This window comes from Suncus etruscus, chromosome 10 (genome assembly GCF_024139225.1).
Source record: "Suncus etruscus isolate mSunEtr1 chromosome 10, mSunEtr1.pri.cur, whole genome shotgun sequence".
In the NCBI taxonomy this organism is placed as follows: Eukaryota; Metazoa; Chordata; class Mammalia; order Eulipotyphla; family Soricidae; genus Suncus; species Suncus etruscus.
Genome location: NC_064857.1, coordinates 49980628 through 50004059, shown reverse-complemented (window position 1 = coordinate 50004059; position 23432 = coordinate 49980628). Strand labels below are relative to the sequence as shown.

The 23432-nt window shown below is 37.3% G+C and overlaps 1 protein-coding gene, 1 non-coding gene and 1 pseudogene across 2 annotated transcripts in view; 1 reads left to right on the top strand and 2 right to left on the bottom strand.

Moving 5' to 3' along the window:
• CRYL1 (crystallin lambda 1) overlaps positions 1–23432 on the bottom strand; it is a 172772-nt gene that overhangs the window by 36450 nt on the left and 112890 nt on the right. The gene's annotated exons all lie outside the window — the stretch shown is intronic.
• LOC126021421 (U6 spliceosomal RNA) lies at positions 5361–5467 on the top strand. Its single transcript, XR_007499938.1, has one exon. It is a non-coding gene; the product is annotated as a U6 spliceosomal RNA (small nuclear RNA).
• LOC126020815 (stomatin-like) overlaps positions 11378–23432 on the bottom strand; it is a 40304-nt pseudogene continuing 28249 nt past the window's right edge.

Sequence of the window (23432 nt, the reverse complement as noted above, 5' to 3'; positions counted from 1 at the left end):
AATTGTACCGACACCAGTATATAACCAAGTGTGTGAAGAATGGAAATATGGTGCTAAACGACTAGCAATCAAAATAGACCCAACACTAAAACAAGGGAATAATGACACATGTGCTCCTTGGACCATGCACATGATGCCTATATGCACACATGGCCCATATCACTCCTCATAAAATGTAGACTTTCCTATTTTCATGCTAGGCTGTATACGAAGCCTCTCCACCTTTGCAAAAATCGGTATTTTCTTTTGACCATGCCACTCCTTTTCTTATCCTCTCCCTCCCTTTCCTCAGAATTTCCAAACAAAACTGTTTTTACTTCAAAAAAAGTAAAGTTGATTTAGTAATATCAAACAGTTCATCATAATTTTTGATATACTGCAATCAGCTGTATAAACACACTATGAATTCCCTTTGTATATTATCTACAAGATTTCCCTTTCTCTAAAGGAGTCAAAATTGAATTTCTTCAAACTTTAAAAAATATAATCAAGTCATGTGAAATCTTATTAGGAACAAAAGGTCATACAAGCATCACATCTCAAAGACAGAGGAAAAAACGGTGTCATTTAAGAACTGTAAAGCCCATTGTGTTGCATTCCCTTATCAAAAGGGGAAAAGGGCTACAGTTGCGGGCTGGCCGCATTGAGTAGTTCCTGGATCAGTTAAGTCTATGAGTTGGGTTAAGTTTAAATGGAGCCTTGTAGTAAAGCCAGAGACTAGAATGATGCAGATACTGTTTAAGCTAATAAAAGAGTCCTGTGAATAGCCTCCTTGTGAGTCTGTTATGCAGATTCTCCCCTGAAATCCTACGCCGTGCTTCAGATCTATCTGATTATCAAAGTGGCAAGAAAACTCAAACCAGAGGAAATCCAAGCCTGACACAATTATGTAAGGTTTTTCTTAATGGCACATTTGCTTGGTGGTGGTTGTTGTTGTTGTTGTTGTTTGTTGCTAGTCATCTGCCTTCAATTTGCCAGTCTAGGATTAGAAGGTCTTTGTCCATTCCACGAGCAGCCCTGAGCTAATTTAATATCATTTGGGAGTTGATACCCCTAGTCCGAAACACTCTTTATCAGGACCTTCATCATTCAGGTTTGATTACAAAGCTATAGTCACTCACTGCCCTAAAGGGGTTAGGAGGAAAAGCAGGGATGAATGCCAGCCAGAGTGACAACTGAGAACCTACCCACTAGCTGCCCTCCTTGCTCTGAACTACAGCAAGGTGACCAGGAGAGAATCTACCTGAATTCTTTCATCGTGTCTTTCGCAGTTCTTTCTAGAGAATAGCCAAGTATGAAGTGTTCAGAAAATTTTGACCAACACTTAGTATTTTCAAAGCAGTGACTACTATTTTCTTGTTAATAGTTGGCATCATTTGAAGTAGGAGGGAAACACAATACATGACAAATATATTTGTAGGTATGATAGCCTGGTAGGCGTGCTTGCTCAGGTGCTGGCCAATGAAACAAACAAGGGTCAAACAAGGCACAATATAATTACTAACTGCACCAAGTACTTCTGGTTCACTCATCTCAGACAATAGAAAAGAAGTAAAACAAGATTAAAGACTCCCTTTTCTTTTTCCTTCTCTAATGTAAAACAGAATTTCAGGATGGCATTATAGGTGAATTCTCTCTAACTTATTTTTAAAGTAAATTATTTATAAACTTCAGAGTTTGGTTATTAGTAAAAGTTACCATTGATGTTCAATTCATTGGAACTGATTGAGAAAACCTTAGTGTACAGAGAAGGGCAGAACTAGATAAGCACTCCCAACTACCCACCACCCCCAGCTCCCAGCTATTCAAAAACAGTTTTCAGCACAAGTACTTTCCCCCAGGAAAGCAACATTTCATTTAATTTTAAATATCAATTTATTTTGCTTATTTTATTATGGGTGTGGCAGTTCCTAGGAATTCTCAGCTGATTGTGTGGCCTTCAGGCTGGTGCTGAAAAAAAAAAAGTGCTGTCACTTCTGATGGGGCTTGGAGCCAGGGTTAGGGGTGAAGGGGAATGACTACACTCAAAACTAGGGCTCCTGCATGCAAAGTAGACACCTTGTCCTTTGACTGTCTTCTGATTTCCTTTCTTTTGGGGGAGGGGGTGTTTATTTGGGGGCCACATCAGCTGTGCTCAGGACTTATTACAAGATCATTCAGGGATCACTCCTAGCTGTGTTAAGGGGACCAAATGTGGTACCAGGGATTAAACACTTATTTAAACACTTGGCTATGTGCAAGGCAAGTGCTTTACTTCTTTTACTATCTCTCCATTTCTTCTTTTTTTCTTGACAAAGATTTTACTATTCGTTTTACAAGCAAAGAAATGTGTCTTTGTATGGTAGTAATACCCAGAGACAATAGAGATGAGGTTTGGAAGGACCAGCCATAATATGCTTACCACAAAGAGTGCAGTTAAAGAAATAACTACACCAACTACTATCATGTAGTGAGTGAGAGAAATAGAAATAGAAATAGAAATAGAAATAGAAATAGGCAGTGGGTGGGGGAGGAAGAAAATAGGGGCATTGGTGGTGGGAATGTTGCACTGGTGAAGAGGGTTGTACTTTTTATGACTGAAACACAACTACAAAGTTGTTTGTAACCATGGTGCTTAAATAAAAATATTTAAAAAAAAGAAAGTTGTGACTAAGCATGAAAAAAAATTAAATGTATATTTTTGTGAGTCCTGACAACTTGGGAGTAATTGTGAAGAGAAACTCATGGTGTTTACCAGAGAGATGGAAGCAAGAGAATCAAAAGCATTGGGTGTGACTAATAGTGATCAGGTATATTACTCTGATTTTCAGGTTGAGAATGAATTTACTTCAATGTGATCGTAATAGAATTTTGACTCATCTTTCTTTCCTTGCTTTGGTACTCCACCTTAAAATGGCAAAAAAAAAATTACCTTTAGTGCTAAATACAGAATTCTGATTTATTTCTTGCTTTCTGGAAAGCAAGTCAAAAATCACTTCATATTATTTTATACCTGCAAATGTTTAATTTCTATCAAGGGGATACCTGGAGCAGACACCTTGCTTGCTGGAGACCCTGGATTCCATTCTTGGTGCCAGATGATAACCTGAACCACCTACACCCAGCTTTATGTCCAGACAGTGACAAAGTACAAACAAGATTCTCATCCATGCACATATGGCAGGAAACTAAAGGAAGTTGGAATGATAGGGGGCTGATGGAATATAATCTAAGAGAGGCCCAAAAAGAAGATACAGACTAGAAAAATGTACACTGAAAAGAGAAAGGGGTAGGGGCAAGTGCAAGTCATTGCATGCTGGAGGCAAGCAGATAGCAAGAGATAGAACTTTAAGAACTTCTTTGTATAGGACCAGAGAGGTGGCACAAGTGGTAGGGTTTGCCTTGCACATGCTAACCTAGGACAGACTACAGTTTGATCCCCCTGTGTCCTATATGGTCCCTCAAGCCAGGAGCAATTTCTGAGCGCATAGCCAGGAGTAATCTCTGAACGTCACCAGGTGGGGCCCCCCAAACAAACAAACAAACAAAACCCCCAAAACCATCATCTTTGGGGCCAGAGAGCTAGCACAGTGGTAGGTCATTTGCTTTGCATGCAGCCAACCCAGGACAGATGGTGGTTCAAATCCTGGCATCCCATATGATTCCCTGTGCCTGCCAGGGATGATTTCTGAGCGCAGAGCCAGGAGTAACCCCTGAGCACTGATGGGTGTGACCCAAAAATAAAAAAAATAATTAAAAAAATTTGTCTGTAACAGGCAGCAAGTCAGGACAAGTGGCATAGTAAAAGAAGTGGCCTTGACAATGGGGAGGGAATCAGACTTATCTACTAACACTGTACAATAAATTGTAACTTCTTTTTTTTTTTTTTTTTTTTGGTTTTTGGGCCACACCTGTTGACGCTCAGGGGTTACTCCTGGCTATGCACTCAGAAGTTGCTCCTGGCTTGGGGGACCATATGGGACACCGGGGGATCGAACCGCGGTCCGTCCAAGGCTAGCGCAGGCAAGGCAGGCACCTTACCTCTTGCGCCACCGCCCGGCCCCTAAATTGTAACTTCTTAACTTTTGAGCTTTATGTGCAAATCTTTCATAAATTCTCAAGAACTTACTAACAGAAAAATACACTTTTATGTTAACATATACAGTTATGCAATTTGTGATTTTAATTATAATATTGAAAATTAGAACATTTGGGGGAGCAGAGCGATAGTACAGAGAATAAGGCTTTTGTCTTGTTTGTAGCCAATCTGGGTTTGAATCCTGGTACCCCAGCTAGCCCCCCAAAGCTCCACCAGGAGTGATTCCTTGTGGGTGTACCTATTTAAGACCCTAGACCCACCCATTTCGGGGAGGGGTCTTGGAAACCGGATAGTAGGTGTAACCTTACCTGCTAGACCCTCCCATTCCTGGGAGGGGTCGGGGAAAAGGTAGATAAGGCTTGGACCAAGGGAATTCGCCCCTTTTGGCTTTTGGCTTGTTGCCCTTTTGGCTCTTTGCCCGTTCTGCGCTGCTGGGCGCTCTGGCTTTTGGGTTTCTGTGTTCTGGTCTTTAACCAGCATGGAGCCCAAAGGGAAGATGGCTGAAAGGAGTTTAGATGCAGGGCCAAGAATAACTAGTGCTTAAAAGGTTATGAGATAGGCCACACACATGTGGTGAATAGGGCCTGAATAAAGATGATTCTTCCTGAAGCCTGCCTGTGAGTGAGTCTTGATTACGCCGACTACCTGAGCCTGGAATCCGCCAGCTGAATGGGGATGAAGCCACGTGGTTGGGGCCTAAGCACAAAGGCCTCCATCCATCGCCATCCAGCACCATCGTTAATTATTTGATGCAACAATTCCTGAGCACAGAGCCAGAGGGTAAGCCCTTAATACTGCCAGGTATGGCTCAAAATCAAACAAAAGTTAGAACATGTTTACTGTAAAAAAAAGTTTTCTCCTTTTTAAAGAAATATCAAGGGCCTCGAGCACAGGTGGATTTGGCTCCCAAAATTACCAAAAAAAAAAAAAAAAAAAGGAAAGGAAATCATTTTCTTTATTCATAATGGTCTTCATCTTAACACATGTTTTAATACATGGTAAGCTGCTTTAACTATATTAAGGAAAGTTCTTCTAGCCTTATTTGGGGGGTAGGGTGAGCACACCCAATGGTGATCAGAATTTCCTTCTAGTTCAGAGCTCAAGAATCACTCCTGGAAGGTGCATATGGCATATGGGATGCCAGAGAGTCAAACTTGGGTTGGCAGCTTGCAAGGCAAGTGTCCTACTCACTATATTATCACTTCAACACAATTACACCTATTTTATTGAGTTTTATAAAACATAAATGGGTGTTGGATCTTAGTAAAAAATGTTTTCTCTGGTGCTCGCTTCAGCAGCACATATACTAAAATTGGAACGATACAGAGAAGATTAGCATAACCCCTGCACAAGGATGACACGCAAATTCGTGAAGCGTTCCATATTTTTTATTATGTGGTACTTGCCTTAATTTCTGTAGTGCTCACAGGATTTTTTAATTTGATATTTCCTTTTGTATTGTTGTGGTGCCTCACTGCCTTTTTCCCTTTCCCCTCTCAAACTGAGATTGAGAGCTGAACTCCACCCATTTTCGGCTTATTTGATTTTTACCCCATTTTATTGCTTTTCTTTTCTGCAAACAAAACCACATAACTTGAACTATCTAGTTCCGCCTCTCAAATAGAGGGGGAAACAATGGAGGGTCCCAAGACCAAACAGTTGTATGATCACTAAGTAGTAAACTAGATACAGAAGGGACCACTTATACCAGCAGCCAAGGGTGGGTGTGAGGGTGGGGGGATATGAGATGTAAGATGGAAACGGGGGTGAAGGGAGGACAACTTTGGTGATGGGGATTCTCCTGATTCAATGTTAATATGTACCTAAAATATTACTGTGAAACATATAAGCACTTTGGTCAAAATAAAAATTATTAAAAAATGTTTTCTCTGAGTCTATGCTATAATAACACAATTTTATATTTCTTTGTATTGTTATGATGTAGTACATTGACCGAATGGCAAATATTAAGCCATACTTGCATCCCAGTGATAAATCCTACTTAATGATATGATATTTTAAAATATATATTGGATTCAGTTTGCTAATATTATTTTGAGGTTTTTGGCATCTATATTCATCAAGGATTTTTTTTATTTTTTGCGAAGCCTTTGTTTTGATATCAGAATAATGTTTGCTTCACAGAAAATCTTTGCAAGTATTCCTGACTTAAAATTTCTGGAAGAGTCTTGAAAGAATTGACATAGGTCTTCATTAAAGCTTTGGAAGAACTCTCTAGAAAACCTATATCTAATCAGGTTTTCCTTCCTTCCTTCCTTTTCCTTCCTTCCTTCCTTCCTTCCTTCCTTCCTTCCTTCCTTCTTTCTTTTTTTGATTACTGTTTGAATTTCTTTGATAGTAATTGATCTGTTCAGGTGTTCTATTTCCTCTTGATTCTTCCTTGGAAGGTTATAGGAAACAAAATTTCAGACATTTCCTTTAGGTTATTAAGTCTTGTGGCATATCAATGTTCATAGTTTCTGTATGGCAAAAGACACATGGGCTAAAACTAAAAGACAGCAAATTGAGTGGAAGATAATATATAAACAACATCATAAAGGGTTGATATCTAGTATATACAAAGTACTGACAAAGATTAACCTCCCAAAATCTAAAAACCACATCAAAAAATGAGAGAAGAAATGAACAGACACCGTTCTGAGGAAGACCAACATATGGCAAACAGGCACATGAAAAAAATGCTTATCATTACTTATCATTAGGGAAATCCAAATTAAGATGGCAATGAGGTACCATTTTACACCAGGGAGGATGGCACTCATCAAAAATATTGAAACAATCTATTTGGCAGGGGATATGGTGGGAATGTTGTCAGGTTCAATCCCTATGGAAAAGTATGGAAAGTTCTCAGTAAACTCAGAATTGAACTGCCATATATCACAGCAATTGTACTTTGGGTATCTGTCCCAGGACAGAAAAGCATTCATTCAAAAGAATGTATAAACACCATTATTCATCACAGCACAAAGTATAATAGCTAAGAATAAAAATCAACCTAGATGTGCAACAACAGATGAGTGGATCATGAAGATGTGGTACTTATATACAATCTAATAGCTCTAAGGAATGATACAATAATGCAATATGTTGCAACATGAATGTAACTGAAAGATATTACATTAAAAAAAGCCAGAAAGAATAAAAAAATAAATATATAGGATGGTTCAATTTTATATGTAGTATTTAGGATAACTACAAGAAGTAATGCAATGGTTTAAGTGGATGATGTCTAGAACACACTTGGCCCCAGAGTTTAGTAAAGAAAAGGAAAGAAAATAAGTGGAGGACACCATTAATCAACAGAGAGATGTAAATCTCTCTTTTATAAATATATAAATATTTATAAAACTTTTTTGTTGTTGATCTTTTACATTGTTCTTTCAGTTTTCAAACCACAGTGTCTAAAAAGGAGGAGAAAGGAAAAGAGACAAGAAAAATGTTTGACCCAGAAGCAGGTAAAGGGGAGGGTGGGAGGAAAATTGGGGACACTGGTGGCAGGAAATGTGCACCAGTGACAGGTGTTTTTACACTGTATGACTGAAATTCAATCATAAATAACTTTGTATCTGTGAAAAAAGCCAACTGTTTTATGAACTACCTTGTAACCATGGTGTTTAAATAAAGTAATTAATAAAACAAAAAAATGGAGTGGAGGAAAAATGTGTGGAAATAATGGGGGACAGGGGTCAAGAGGATTCAGGTACACAGGTTGTGTTAAGGAAGGAAAAAACTAAATATCTACACCACAATGAAATCTTGTCAACAACAATGAAGTCTTGAGACCCAAACTTTAACAACCAAACTACAAAAGGTACTGTTATGTTGGCAAGCTGGGACAGGGGGAGTTACGGAATGGATTCTAGAAACATTGGTGAAGGGAGGTTGCCACTGGTGATGGGATTGGGATTACAACACTGTATGTAGAAAACTCAAATATAAATAACTCTGTAAATCACAAATTTTTTAAATGTAATAAAACTAAAAAAGAGAAACAAAAACAAAAGCAAAAGATGTTCATAGTAATCATGATGATCCTTTGTGTCTGATTCAGTTTGTTCAAGTTTTCTTTCCTTTTTAGTGAATTTTACTAATAATTTGTCTTTATAAAACTTTATTATTTTTGTTTTGTTAATCTTTAGAATTGTTCTTTCATTTTTCAGTTTTTTAATTTTTATTATTTTCTTCTTTCTGCTTTCTTTGTGTTCCTTTTTTGTTTTCCTAGTTAACAATGCTGTTAGGTTATTTATTTAGATGCTTCTTGCTTCCTACTGAATGTGAACTTATTGTGAACTTCCTACTACCACTTTTGTTTTGTCCCTTAAGTTCTGGTAGTATATGTATGCATTCTTGTTTACAGGAATACTTTTATTTAACTTCTGATTTCCTCTTTCACCCACTGATTGTTTAGTAAAGTTGTTTAATTTAGAAATGTTTTGAGTTATTCCCCCATTTCTGTTAGTAATTAACTCTACTCACAAAGCTCCATTTTCAAAGCCTCACGGTCGGAAAGGATAGTTGACATGATTATTATCATCATGATTTTATGGTGATAATATCTTGTAAAGTAGGATGTGTTCTATCTTGGAGAATGCCTATGACACTGAAGAATAATGTGTATGAAACAACTGAGGCCTGCAAATCCTATTTACATCTGCTGGTCCCATCTTTTTTTTTTTTTTTTTTTTTATCTAAGGCCAGTGTTTCTTGGTTGATTATTTGCCTACTTGATCTATTAAATGTACTATAGCAGAATGTTAAAGTTTATTACAATTCTGTTATAGTTGTTTTAAATATCTATGAACTAACATTATTAGGTGTCTATATGTTTAGAGTGAGTTCTTAATCTTTATAAAATAGTCATATTTCATTGTACCATATTTCATATTTATTGTACATATTTCATATTGTACCTTATTGTAAAATCACCCCACATGCCATATCTTCAACCCTAGGTGAATAAGTTTGAATCAGGGTCTTGCATAAAATAATCCAAACCAAGCTGAGGGTGAAACACGTGTAGTCTGGTAGTCTTCTACCTCATTTATCTACCATGCTGCCTACCAGAACTCTTTGTACTGAGTAGAGAAACCACCCCCAGGTGGGATAGTAAGAACATAGTAAGGGTAGATTTCTCAGGCTATTCTAAGCCTGTCCAAACAGATACAAAGAAACCAGGTATGATATTTGTTTTAGGTAAAATAAAGAGTAACAACTGCCTCTGACAACTGCAGTTTAACAACTGCCTCTTCTTTGTTCAAAAAATTGAGAAGGGTATATAAGTCTGTTCTATTTTTCTCTGCAAGAGGTGGGAACCCCAGATCAGAATTTACAAAAGTGGTTATTTTGCAAAGGCACAGTAAAAGCTTGCTGTAATAGCAGAGTTTAAACTGGATACATCAATCTCAAAATAATAAACTTTTTCCATATCTTTGTATTATACATCTCACAACACTTTTTCATAGATTTCTCTGAACATAAACAGAACCTTTCTGCAGATACACTTAATTGGAAAATTCTTAAACATTCTTACACTGAGCACTATAATATGAGTCTAGAACATCTGAGTTTCTTTTCCATAAACTTCCCTAAAAAATCACAAAAACATTTCTGCAGATATATGTATATATATATAGTTTGAAAATAAGTTTGCTAAAACATTCTATAGTATATATATATATAGTTTGAAAATAAGTTTTCTAAAACATTCTATAGTGAGCACTGTAATAAGTATAGTATCCAAGTTCCTTTTCCATCAATTTATGTAGACAAAGACATTAAAATATTTTGCAAACATAATTTTGAGAATAAGTTGCTAAATAATATACACAATCAAACATCATAGCAATTAAGAAACATTAACTAGGATAGCTGAGAACTTTTAAAATTCTAACAATATTATGCATTTCCCCAGAATTGTGCAAACAAAAATTAAACCACTAAAGTTGGATACAAAATTTTCTGTTTGCAGTGGGGCATAGAACAAAACAGTAGCTATTAAATCGAATACAGGTATAACACACATTTAAGCAGAAATATAGTGACCGATACAAATAGGATCAAGAAATTAACCTAAAAGAAAGTTAATTTTTTGGAGGTAACCCAGGTGCAGGAGGTTCTGAAAGCAGCTTCTCAGTTTGGATCTGGCTGGGCTTGGATTCTCTATCTCCACCTTCTGTGATGGCTGCTGGGGTCTCCTTGATAAGCTGCTGTAGGTTGGGGGTTGCTGATGTTCTTGCAAAAAGTGCCTCTGGTTGAAGAAAGATGGTAGCCATCGGTATCTGGGATGCTGCCCAGAGTCTTCAGCTCTCTCCCCTTAACTGTCTGCATCTGTCCTGCCTGAGAGGGCCCTGCCACCATAAGTAGTGGGGCAGCTTAGTGAGGCCAGGGAATGAATCGACAGAATCTATGTATATTGGGAGCATATCAGCTACCTTTCACTGGCATTCCACCAGGTTCAGAAACATTAGTAGGTTTTGGACCCCTCTCTCTTTTCACAACATCAGACTCCACAGTCTCCCCATGGCCAATGCTACACAGACTCTTCCTGAGATTATTTCTCTTAATAGCTGTCCAGTGAACAAAGACATTTCTTTGGGGTCCTTTCATCATTGGTGTTTTCTTGGGTCCACTTGATTTTGCCTTCCTATATCTTCTGATCTCTCTCTCCACAGAGATTCTTGGATAAGGCATCTGAATGCAATAGACTCTTTTTACTGTGCTTATCACTATATCACTTAGTATTCTAGTCTTAAATACTATGATTATTTTAAGAATGTTCTATGCATGTTCTAAACCATGAAGCCTTTTTCAGCAAAGTTCCCCTCCCTCACTATTGATTACTCTAAGGAACAAGAAAACTTTTACACCTGACATGCTGGCTTAATATTTTGAAGCAATATACCTGGGTCAATTTTTCCTATGGATTGATCCTTTTGTTCATCTATGTGTGAGTGTGTGTGTGGTGGCCACCTCTATGTTTGTTTAATGTTCATCTGTAATATATGTAATGTCTGTCTATATTGCATTTATCCTTTACTTCTTGTATATGGCCCTTTCTTTCTCCCGGGAAGATGTTGCCACTGCTACTGTAGTGGTCCCACTGTTGCTTAAGGTACCACCCCAGTGTAAGCTTGAAGGATCAATATAAATTATCCCAGCTGGACTTGCTGCAGACAGCCCACTGCTTGGAGAGTGGGGCTCGGGCAGCACCATTGTCGTGTGAACTGTTCATGGTCTTCTCCAGTGACTCATCCTGCATAAAGGTCTCTGTTTATGTTATCATTCTAGCTGCTGCTGCTGGCAGTCACTTGAATCTTTGAACTGCAAATCATCCTCAAAGAAGGCAGACACAATGCTATTGCTGATGTATTCTCGGTGGTTGATTTCTACCACTTTGTTTCACCATAGACTGTTGCTCACAACTGGTTTCAGCTTTTAGGAGATCCTCAGCCCAAGGATATTTCCTGATTTATAAATGCTGTGAGCCATTTTTTCAGACTTCACAAGATTGCTTTTCGGAATGAAGTTTTGATGCAGAATTTATCCTCTCTTCAGAATATCTCCAAAAACTTAGGGCATATACAAAGTATACCCTCTTTGCATACTTCTTAAGTGCATCTATTCAATATGTATTTTCCTCTATGGTATATTTTATTATATAATTACAGCTTCCCCCTTTTTATTTAGATTTGCTAGTAGAAATTCATAGAAGATAGTATAAATAGTACCCTTGAAATCTTTGTGCTTTTGATAGAACCAGGATAGGGATGCTTTGGTTTATTATCTTCCCCATAAACCCCAATAGTATCCTATAGCACCATTCCTTTTGCATAGATGCAATAAAATTGGAAAAAATAGAAACCAAGAGGAGTTATTATCTATTAGGAAAGAGAACTAAGTAATTTCTTGCTACAGGAGGCCTTTCACTCTGAACATTTGCTTTAGTAACTTGACTTAGGTTTTATTCACTTGGACATTGGCTGATTATCCCTGAACCTTGGGTCAAGTACAGTTTTCTGTAACTAAACCAGGAATCAACCATCTACCAGTACAGACCCTGGATCTGCACCAACTGGCCACAGCCTTGTATCTCCTCTCAACATCTAAAAAGTTCTGGATATTGGAGTCTTTCCCAACCCTGAAGAGGGATGAGACCGATCCCCTTCTACCAGGACACTCCTACAGAGAATGAGAGGCCCAAGGCCACCTTCCAGTTCATCATTTTGACTTAACCTTCACATCTTTACATTGGCCAACCCTAGGTAACCCAGACCTTACAGGGCAACTATAAGGCCAATATGCCTAGGAAAATTGGAGATTGTCTAGGAATGAATGGGACTGTCTTGGCACTTACTTGCCCCAGATGGGCTAACACAAAACCCGATACTGAAAACTGTGATTGAGAAAAACCTTTCCTGGGAACTTAAAGAAAAACTATAGTTAGACAAACTTAGTGTGCTTGGAGCCTGTAGACCTTAAAGCAGGCTGTTTTGTGGGTATGGATCCCCTGTTATTAGGCCAAAAGTTTTTTTCTTTATATTTTCCCAACTTTTGCTATGTCTATGAAAAATATTGATAACCTGTTGCAATTAAGCCCTTAAGATGGGCTTGGATGGAGGTGGATGGTGATGGATGCATGGAGGCCTTTTTCCTTCAGCCCAGGCCAAGTGACTCTAACCCCCTTTAGCTGGCAGGTCTACTGGTTCAGGGTGGTGGCGAGGAGAAAATCCACTCACAAACAGGCTTCAGGAAATATCAGCTCTATTTGCCCTGGCCAATGCATATGGCCTATATCATAAACCTATTTAAGTCATGCCATTCTTAGCTTGCCCTGAGTCTTAGTTTTTTCCAGCCATCTCTTCTCCTGCTCCTATCTCCAACCTCATCCAGGCAAAATCCCCTTTGGCCCCTGAGGCCAAACCTTTTATAATCTCCCCAAGACTCCTCTCAGGAATGGGCGAGTCTTACAGGTAAAGTTACATGTAAATCTGGGGTGGGGTTACATCTATTCGGGCACCATTTGTGGTAAAGGTGTGCAATTAAATCCTTTGTTGGATGTTTGTGAATTCACAAATAGTTCCCAGAATGAGAAACTGATTCCCATCCCCTTGTCTCCTATTTGGGGGAGATCTTGGTAATATTTATCCGCAGCAAATAATCCACACAGACAGGAGGGTTAAGGGTTAAAAGGTTGGGTGAGGAGAGTCCTTTGTCAGCCTGCTGCTAGCTCCAAAACACCTCAAGCCAACCAGCCAACTCTGGCAAAAGACCCCTCAACACCAGGAACATAAGCTATTTATTTGGCTCTCAACAGCGCCCCCACCTGGAGGGTCAAAATGGGACAACAGGCAAAGGATAATCATATGGAAATATTTTCATATACAACAACAACCTTTATCTTTCGAGGCATCTGCCCATTTCTAAGAACCATAGAATGTGAATTATTTTGTTTTTCTATAATATCAATTAGGGGGAGATATGGATTACTGGTCCCACCCTAATCCATATTCATACACCACCCTAGGGTGTGATCTGGTGATGGGATTATTGGATTACTTCCTACTTGGTATTCTTCCACCTTAGGGTGTGGCCTGGTTCTGTGAATAAAAGCTTGGGTTTGAAGAAGAAAGTCATTCATTTTTCAGTCTTCCTCCTCTAAGCTGCTTTCATTCTTAGGAGCAGGAGGCCTGTGTGGTGGGATTCCTGGCTTGAGTGTTGGATTTCTTGAACCCATTCTTGCACCCTTTAACTGTGTAAATTATTTCCTGTGTCAATGTTTGCTTCTAGACCTGTGTCTCACCAAATCCTCAATTTGGAGGCTGGGGTTCTGGTTATACTTTATAACCATTTTAAATTTGAAGTCTATGTTGTCTGATATAAGTATGGCCACATATGCATTTTTAAGGAAATTGTTTGCCTATTATCTTGCTTTCTAGCCTTTGACTTTGAACTTATGTTTACACATATAGTACAGGTGTGTCTCTTGTAAGCACCAGAAATCTGGGTTCATTTTTCTGATCCATCCCATTCTTGATCAGTAAATTCATGCCACTGACTTTAACAGATATCATTAAGTTGAAGAAAAGTATTGTCATTATTTGTGATTTATGAGTGTTTATGAAGTATGTTAAAAATTTTTAAGCAGCCCCTTTAATGCTTCTTGCAAAGCTAGTTTCAAGGCTATGAACTTCTGGTGCTACTGGTTGTATGTGAAATTAGTATTTTTCCTTCACATCTGAATGTCAATCTAGCTGAATATAGAACTTTTTTAATTTAATAATTACTTTATTTAAGCACTGTGTTTATAAACTTGTTCATAATTGAGTTGCAGACATAGAATGCAAACCACCCTTTACCAGTGAACTTTTCCTGTCACCAATGTCCCCAATTTCCTTCCTACCTACCTCCCCAGTCTGTCTCTTGGGCAGAATTCTCTCTCTCTCTCTCTCTCTCTCTCTCTCTCTCTCTCTCTCTCTCTCTCTCTCTCTCTCTCTCTCTCTCTCCTCTCTCTCTCTCACCTTTATGACACTGTGGCTTTCACTGTTATTAATGAGGGGGTACAAATTCCCTTTTCACACTCAGTTCTTTTCAGAATGATCAGTTCCAAGTATCAGTCACTACCCTAAATATATTCACACTCTTGTGGCAAGCTTCCTACCATGAACAGGTCCTTCTGGCCCTCCTCTCTAGTATCTCTAGTTATTGTTGCCATAGTAATTTTATTTATTCATATTTATTATTTATTTTTCTTATATTTCACAAATGAGTAAAATTATCCTATGTGAATAGAGAATTATTGGTGATGTGTTTATTACATAAAGTTTTGTTTCTTTTATTGCTATTATTATTAATATTATTATTTTCCCCATTCTCTTCTGAATCACATTATCTCATTTGCTATATCTTCTGTGAATCTTATGAAAAATTCTTTATAAGTAAGTTCTTTCTTTGATCTTGCTGCTTTCAATATTCTGTCTCTGGCTTGGCCTTTGTCATTTTTACTACTTTGTAGGTAAATGCGCTAATGTTGTTCCCCTTTTGCAGATGCTCAGAGAAGATGAGATTTATGGGTCAAAGGCAAAGGACATTCCTTCATGCTGTTCACAGTTCAAGCAGCAAGTTCACATCAGATTCCTGACCCCAAGTTCCACCCAGATGCATCAAAGATATGCAGATATCTAAATTGAGGGTTGGTGTCACAACTTAGGCAACACAAAACTTTATTTTATTTATTTTCATTTTTATTAGAGCTTAGGCAATAGGTTTACAATGGTGTTAAGGTTTATGGTATTGATATATAGTGTTGCTGCACCCACCACCCCATAACTGCCTACCCAGGTGTCTGTGTCACCCCTGGTCCAACCTTCTGCCCCTCCAATCTCCATTATTTGTTATGGAGAAACAATTCAAGTGTTTGGACATTTTATATTGATAATAAATCTTGGACACTGGAATGTCAGGTTGCAAAGGGGTTGAGGGGAAATAATTGGTTAACTGGAAGTAACACAAGAACAAGGATCTATAACAGATGGGTGGTGGTTAAGAGAGGTCACCATGTACCAAAATGCAAGTTGCTTTTTTTAACTTCCTCCTCCCCAAAACATAAATCTTTGCAACTGACTCTAAGCAAACCCACTTGAACCACTTGGTCCAGAGTTCAGAGGAGCAAGCAATAACCCTGCCCTTTACTCCAGAAGGTGATACCGTCTTCTCTTCTAAGGCTTCCAAAGCACAAAGTTACATTCTGCTCAAGGTATGTGTTTAGTCACAGCCTATATGTTAGTAAGACTATAATCCTTTTCTGTTAAAATTTAAAAAGGAATTTTCTAAAACCATGAGTCAAAAGCCATTAAAAAGGGTCAGACCTAATTAATGAACTGAGTGCCTAGGTGTGAGGACAAGCTTTCTGCTGGTGTTAGCCTATTGGGCATTAGTTGATATTCTTGTCTGGCTAGTTTTTCCTTTTTTGCTTCCTAGGACATTTCTTTCCCACAATAAAATACATGCAACGTCAGTCAGTACTGATCTGAAAGGGCCATGTTCCTAACTTCAAATTTTTAGATCAACTGAAAACATTTTTTGGTGTATAAAGTAGTAAAGTAGCTGTTACTGTAACCTAAAGGAAAACACATACTGTGTGCTATCTCAAAACAATGTAGTATATAATGCCATGTGTCTCAATGTTGCACTGACTTAAACTGTATTCACTGAAGAACTCTAGGAAGTTACCTCAAAGATAGGATCAAAAGACTTAATAATGTTCCAGATCTGCCTCTTTTGGCCTGCATTTTTTATTAAGCACAAGCACTGGTATATGTGAATTAGAAAACACAGTGCATTGTTCTTTGACCAGAGCAGTGACAGACTTTACACCTTACCCAACTTCTATCTAGATTAATTCAGATCTCCAACAGAAAACCACAGCACAATAAAGGCATGTTAAATCCCTGACATAGAGACTTAATGTAAGCACCTACTCAATAACTGGCTTTTAAAACAAAAAGGCATACAAAGCATACAAGAAAGCATATACCCAAACTGATCTTTAGAACTAGACTCATATGATTCAGGTGGTATGGTTTGATCCAAAATTTTAAAAAAATGATGATTCATGCATTAAAGGTTCTAAAAAAAAAAGTATATGCAACATACCAAATCATATGCATTATTTCAGCAGAGAAGTGGAAATTATAAGAAAGTATATAAGAGAATATTAAAAGTGAAAAGGCAACAAGATTGTCTTTGACGCATCATAGATTCAAAACAGTGGAGAGAAAAGACAGTGAACATAGTTAATGGCAGTTAAACCCAAAATTAAAAAAGAGCATCCCAAGACCTGTATTAATATTATCAAATGATCTAAAATGCATACAGTGCGAATCCCAGAAGTAGAAAGATTAGATAATGAGGCAAAAGAAGAAATTCTATGATATAATGGCTAAGAATATTCTGAAACAAAGTGAGTTTATCAAATTAATGTAGCCAAGAAGTTCACAGAACACAATATAGGATGCATTAAGTTCTCATACCAACTTACTGAAAACACAGAATGAGAAATGCTAAAGATAGGATAGAAGAGTCAAATATAAAATATATACAAATATAGAGGGTAGACTTACAAGAAAAATTTTGTAAGTGATAATACAAGACAGAAGATAATAAAGTGATACCTTAAAGAGCTAAATAAACGAACAAAACCCATCTCAATCCAAAACTCTATAACCAGTAGAAAACAGGCTTCAAAGGGAAGAAATAAAACGTTTATGAGGAAAATATTGGAATTTAAATAACAATAGGCATTAATTTATCTATTAAAATTATAATGTCAGTAATCAGAAAAAATACACTAGACAGAAAAAATTAATTGTTTGGGGTGAAAAAACAATAAAAATTATCAAATTCAAGGCAGACTGCCAGCAAAAAGAAAAAGACAGAATACAGGGTTGATGTGACAGTAGAGCAGGGAAAGAATTTGTTTTGCATGCAGCTGATCCAGGATCAATCTCTGATACCACATATGGTCCTGCAAGCATTGCAAGGAGTAATCCCTAAACACAGACCCAGAAATAAGCTATGTGCAGCATGAGGTGTGGCCCAAAAAATAAAACAGAAAAAGACAGGAAGAGAGATAGAGAGAGAAGAGAATACAAAATTTTGAATATCATAGATGAAAGTGTAACCCACTACTATAGTTTCACAAAGAATAATAAAACTTATTATATAAACAATACTTTATGTAAAGAAACCCCACATCTTAGATGAAATTAATTTAAACACATATACTTCCCAAACTCCTTCAAGAAAATTAGAATATCTCATTAATTTATTCTTGGGCTACACTCCCTTAAAAGTTTGTTCCTTTATGTGCGGAGATATCTATTAAATAGAAAGTACTGGCTGAATTTCCCAAGGAAATCTTTGCTGGAAGGACAGTGTCAGGACTAGCAATTTGTGCTGTGAGGCACTTGGCCTCCTTATCTTGACTATCAAATCCAGACTTAAGAAAAAAAACCTGTGTAGCCAGAGTCATTTTTGCTTGGCTTCAGGCCACTACAAGTTCTTCCCCTTTCCTGTTCCCTCCTTTTCTGGTATTCTATAATTCAGAGGTTAATTAAGTAATTTATACATCTTTCACCCTTTTGTCTAGCTTCTTTTTTTACTTCATTATCTTCTGTCTTTTAATTTGTCTTCAGGTTCATCTATATGGCTTTTCCCGTGCAATTCTACTACTATGCCTTGCTAACATATTACTTAGTTCCTTCAATTCCATTTGTATGGATTCTCTTACCTTCTAAAAGAGTCTTCTTTGAGTTGGTTGAATTATTCATCTATTGATTGCTTAATTTCTCTGGCTAGTGCTAATACATGAAGTGTTGATTTTAGGTTCTCATCAACCAGGCTTAGGTATTTTGATGGACTTGGAGATTTGCCTAGGTTTCTTTCCTTATCCACACTTGTAGTCGTTCTTTGCATTTTGTGGAGTTTAATGTTGGAGTTTCAGGTTCCCAATTACTTTAAAAAGTTATCTGTGGGTGGAGCAATATATAGTGGGTAGGGCATTTGTCTTGCATGCAGCCAACCTGAGACTGACCCAGATTCAATCCCCAGTATCCCATATGGTCCCCTCAGCCTTCCAGGAGTAATTTATGAGCAAAGGGCCAGGAGTAACCCCTGAGCACTGCTGGGTGTGTCCCCCCAAAAGTTATCTATTAAACTAATTATACAAATAAAGAGATTTGACCATTGAACTAATTAGGTTATTTTACTAACTATACAGGGTTTTTGAGTATACTAAAAAAAAACCCCTGTCAGCTCTCTGGTCAACAGAATGTTAAGGCTGTATGTTATCTGAAAGAAAGAAGTGCTATCAAGGAATAAAAGAGTATACAAGGAAATGGAGACATATACCCTGTTCATGGATTTGGAGAATTAACATAATTAAAATGGCAATACTCCTTAAAGCATTATATAGATTTAATGCAATCCCTCTAAGGATAGCCATGACAATTTTCAAATAAGTGAAACAAACACTCCAGAAATTAATTTGGAATGATAAATGCCCACAAATAGCTAAAGCAATCCTTCAGAATAAAAAGATAGGAGGCTTCACTTTCACCAAACTTAAACTTTACTACAAAGCAATAGTCTTAAAACAGCATGATACTGGACTAAAGTTAGACCCAAAGATCAATGGAATAGACTTGGGTATTCAGAGATTCCCAGACATAAAATCAACTCATCTTTGATAAAGGGGCAAGAAACACAAAATGAAGCAAATGAAGTAAGGAAAGCCTCTTCAACAAGAGATGCTGGGAGAACTGTAAAAACCGAACTCAGACTTCTATCTAACACCAGGCACAAAGGTCAAATCAATATGGATTAAAGACCTTGATATTAGACGAAACAATAAGGTATACAAAAGAAAACATATCATGACATTGAAACCAAAGGTATCTTCTAGTAGGAAACACAACTATGCAAAAACAAGTGAAAGTAGTTATTTCACTACATTAAACTGAGAAGCTTCTGTACTTCAAAGGAAACAGTGACTAGGTTACAAAGATCACCCACACATGGTAGAAACTATTCAATCAATACCATTCAGATAAGGGGCTAATATCTAAAATATACAAGATACTGACAGAACTTAAGAAAAAAAATCTAACCTCATCAAAAATGGGGAGAAAAAATGAACAGACACTTTCTCAAAGAAGAAATACAGATACCCAAGAGGCACATGAAAAAATGCTCCACACTACTAGTAATGAGGAGATAAAAATGAGATATCATCAAGCCACAGAGACTGCCACACATCACAAAGAACAAAAACCATTCCTGGCATGGATGTGGGAGAAAGGAACTCTCATTTACTGCTGGTAGAAATTATGTCTAGTCCAACCTTTCTGGAAAACAATATAGATATTCCTCAAAAAACTGGAAATTGAGATCCCATATGATCCAGCTATACCACTCTTAAGTATATACCCTAGGAACACACACACACACACACAAAAAACAATACAAAAGTGCCCTCTGAACTTCTATGTTCATTGAAGTGCTATGTACAATAGCCATAATATGGAAACAACCCAGATGCCTTACAACAGATGAGTGGCTAAATAAACTATGGTACGTCTACATTGGAATACTACACAGCTGTTAGGAAAAATGAAGTTATGAAATTCATCATATATGGATGGACAAAGAGACTATCATACTGAGTAAAATGAGTCAGAGGGGCAGAGAGACATAGAATAGTCTCATTCATCTGTGGGATTTAAGAGAAACAAAAGACAATATGGTAATAATACCCAGAGGCAATAGAGATGCAGGCCAGAAGGATATGAAGCTTACCACAAAGAGAGATGAGCACAGTTAGAGAAATAGCTGCACTAACAACTATCATGAAAATGACAGAGAGAGAAACAGAATGCCTGTCCTAAAGACAGGCAGGGAGTGGGGGGAGAAGAAAAATGGGGAACACTGGTAAAGGATAGTGTACATTCGATAACTGAAACCCAACTACAAATATTTGTGTAACCATGATGCTTAAAATTCATTAAAAAATAATATCAACTTCCCGCCAAACCGGTCCCAGTGTGGGCGCCGCTGTCAGCTGAAAAAAAATAATATCAAAAAGAAGAAATGAACAGTGAAATAAAAGATGAACATAATATATGAGGTTATTAATTAAAAGTGAATAAACCTTAGAAAAATTTAAAAAAAAGAGAGAGATAATAGGCCAGGAATCAAACTGCCCCCGTACTAGGGAGTCCCTAATACAGCTCTGGCACCAACTAGCACCAGCTATGTTCATATGACATCCTAATGATGAGGGAACAGCAACAACTTGATCTAAAGGCAGGTTTCCCCACCTCATCTCATCAGCTAACGGTGAGATAAAATCAGAATCCATCCTTTGATCTGTGAAAAAACCATGATCACTAAATACAGAAAGCTGACTACAAGAACTGTGACTGAGAAGAACTTCTGGAACCATAAAGAAAGATCCTATCCTAGACTTCGTCCTAGGACCTCTGCAAAAAAACAAGATCTTCGAATTACAGAAGACTGACTTTGACAGCCACAACTGAGCAGAATGTTTCCTGGCACCATAAAAAGACCTTGGGGTTTGACAGTGAACATGGCCAGTATGCCTCAAGGGTGGAGAAACCCTGTATCTCTTAGGTCAAGGGAATTTCCTTTCTAATTTCCCTAATACTTACTGTGCCTATGCAAAACAACAACAACAACAACAACAAACAAAAAATCTTGCCACACAAGTCCCCCTTTCCTTTTTTTTTATTTTGTTTTGTTTTTTCTTTCATTTAAATTTTAAAATTACATTTTAAATTTATAGTTATAGCTTCAGACAGGAGCTTCTCCCCACCTTTTTTTTCCAACAGCACCATAGAACATGAATCATCTTGTCCTGCCTCATAAATTGAGTGCGAAAGAAGTGAATGGTACCAGGTGCAAGCAGACTCATGAACATTGAGAAATAAAAAATGATCAGACCTAAATACCCAACCCAAAGTCAATGACAATAGAATCAAGAGACCCAAACTACAACAAGTTATAAACAAAAAGAATCTGCTACACTAGCAGTCCAGAGGACTAAGTTTGGAGGTATGGAAACAGGGGCAGGAGGGAGGTCAACATTGGTGATGGAAATTGCCCTAATTCACTGTCACATACCTTAAATATAACTGTGAAAGACTTGTATTTCACATTGATCTCAATAAAAATTATTTTTAAAAGGGATGATAGGCCCACCTTTCTGAAAATAGAAGATATAAAGCTCTGTCACCACAAATGGTTTCGTGAGTCCCATTAAAAGTGTCCCTTGAGCAGAGTCAGGAGTAAGCCCTGAGCACATCCAGTATGGCCCCAAACATATATAATATACATATTATGTATCAATATTAGAGATATATATCATATTCATATATCAGAAGATTCAAGACATCATGTCATTTTTCCTTAAACAGATCTGATCCATCATTTCAATAAAATCTCAATAATTTTTGGTTTCTTTATAATATTAAACTAATTCTAAAAGATATAGAAAAAATCAAAAAACTAGAATAGTCAAATAATTTAAAAAATAACAAAGATAGATATGTTACTATTCAGTTTTAAAATGTACTATAAATAGGTGATCAAGATATATAAGTATTAGCACGGAAAACTATGCTAATATAATGGATCAATACATACTATAAAAAAGGCAGTTCACATGAATTAGAAAATTCCTAATAAACATGCAAAGACGTCAATGAAGGAATGCTAATCTTCAATCAATTTTTATATTCATATTTTCATTTGCAAAATATAGATATAGCCTTCATACTTTATATATAATTAATGAGGGACCATAAATATAAATGACAAACTATAAAATTTCTAGGAGAAAACCTGATCTGAAATTAGGCGAAGAATTTTGATACCAACTTATGTTGGTAAGTTGAATGGTCTCTAAAATGACGTCTGCAGGAAGTGAGAATAAGAGAGAGGGAAGGGAGATGGAGAGTGAGAAAGAGAGAGTGAGTGAATGAGAGACTTACTGTTTGACCCACTTCAGTAACCTGGGGAACTGCCTGGGGATGTTCAGGTATAAAGTCCATGAATAGCTTAATGGCACACACACTGGCATCCTGGCATCTATCAGACTCATCAGGTAGCCATAGTTTGTACCTATGGTCCACTTGATCTCATGGTGTGGAAAGTGGTTCCTACCACCTGAGTTCTTGGAGAGAATTGTGATGTGTTGTGTGTGGATGCCTGTATGTGAATATGAGAGAGAGAGAGAGAGAGAGAGAGAGAGAGAGAGAGAGAGAGAGAGAGAGAGAGATGTGTTCAAGAGAAAATGCAGGCTTCTCAAAGGGACACCTCAAGCTACAATGAAGGGTGAATTCCAAGATGATAAATGCAAGCTTTTTGTTTTTGTGATTAGTTTCACAGGGTTTTCTCCAAAATTCTCTCATTTTTTGCATTTTATGTATAGGTAAGAGTCAGTTTTCAAAAATTATTTTAAAAAAAAAGTCAGCTGCTATCCTGTTAAGGAGAAATGTTCAGGACTCTTGATGGACTTTCATAGCCTCTTGTTTCTACTATAACCTCCCCTCTGTAAGGGGTCAGCCTTCTGGATCAATTTTAACAGCTCCATTTCTGCATCTCATTAGATTTTTGCATTCATGCTTCTAAGCTTTGCAAAAGAATAATGTATTCAATGCACATCTTTAAATATAATGTTCCCTGCCTACCTGCTTACATCTCTACCAAAAGCATAAATATGAGTGGTAAGCTAGACTTTATAAAAAAAAAGTTCTTG